Here is a 1,175-nt window from a genome sequence, read left to right as displayed (position 1 = left end):
GCATAACACAGATTGTTGATAAATAGTCCACCAATCTTGACCCCACATTTCTCCTCATAGAGCCCAGCCTCCCGGATAATCTGTTCTGCATATAGAAACATGAAAAACAATGTATTCGAACTTTGTAAATAAATCAGTATAAAATAAAAAAAAAAGAAAGAAAAGATGATTTGGCCCAAATTGTACCTCTTCTAGAAAACAAACAAAATTAAAGAAATAACATCCTTCATCCGGGTCCTCGTCTGAATCTAGATTAAATTTCTGGTGAATTACTTCTCAATGTAACCTCAATTGTTCTAAAATTATTGTCAGAAAAGCTTTCTTTTCTGATGATATTGTCATTGGGGATTTCTGCATTGTGTTATATCACATTTTTTTTTAAATAGAAATATGAATCTTTTACAGTTAGGTAGACAAATATAAATCTTCTCCAGTTAGTTGGACAGATAGCTGTCTTCTAATTTCCCCCTTTTTTTATTAATTAAATTTTTATTTTATACTTGTTTCCTTACAAAGTTCATATACATTGATTTTCACACTAGATCTTTCCCATTTCCTTACCCACCCCTCCCTCCCCCATCAAATTGTAAGACCCTATGATTAATATCCCCGTAATCCGCCCCCCCCCAGGGATGCATCCTATCTCCATACCTTTTCAACCCAACCTGTATGTAGAACAGATTATCCAGGAGGCTAGGCTCTATGAGGAGAAATGTGGGGTCAAGATTGGTGGACGATTTATCAACAATCGGCGTTATGCAGATAACACAACCCTGCTTGCTGAAACTGAGGAGGACCTGAAGCACCTGCTGCAGAGGGTCAAGGACTGCAGCCTACAATACGGATTGAGGCTCAATGTCAAGAAGACAAAGATTCTTACCACTGGACCAATCGGCAGCATCAGGATGGATGGTGAAGAGATTGAGATTATAAACAGCTTTAGTTTGCTTGGCTCCACAGTCAGCACTCTTGGCACCAGTAGCCAGGAAATTAAAAAGCACATTGCCATGGGAAAGTCTCCTGTTAGGGACCTCTCCAAAGTACTGAAGAGCAATGGTGTCTCTCTGGAGACTAAGGTGCGTCTGATACAGGCCATTGTCTTCGCAATCACTTGTAATGCATCAGAGAGTTGGACAATGACCAAGGAGGATAGAAGGAGAAATGATGTCTTTGAG

The sequence above is a fragment of the Elephantulus edwardii genome, unplaced genomic scaffold (assembly GCF_000299155.1).
Source record: "Elephantulus edwardii isolate Elephantulus edwardi_28Jun2011 unplaced genomic scaffold, EleEdw1.0 scaffold00038, whole genome shotgun sequence".
NCBI classification, from domain to species: Eukaryota; Metazoa; Chordata; class Mammalia; order Macroscelidea; family Macroscelididae; genus Elephantulus; species Elephantulus edwardii.
The sequence above is the reverse complement of the archived record's forward strand: the minus strand, read 5'-3'. Positions refer to the sequence as shown.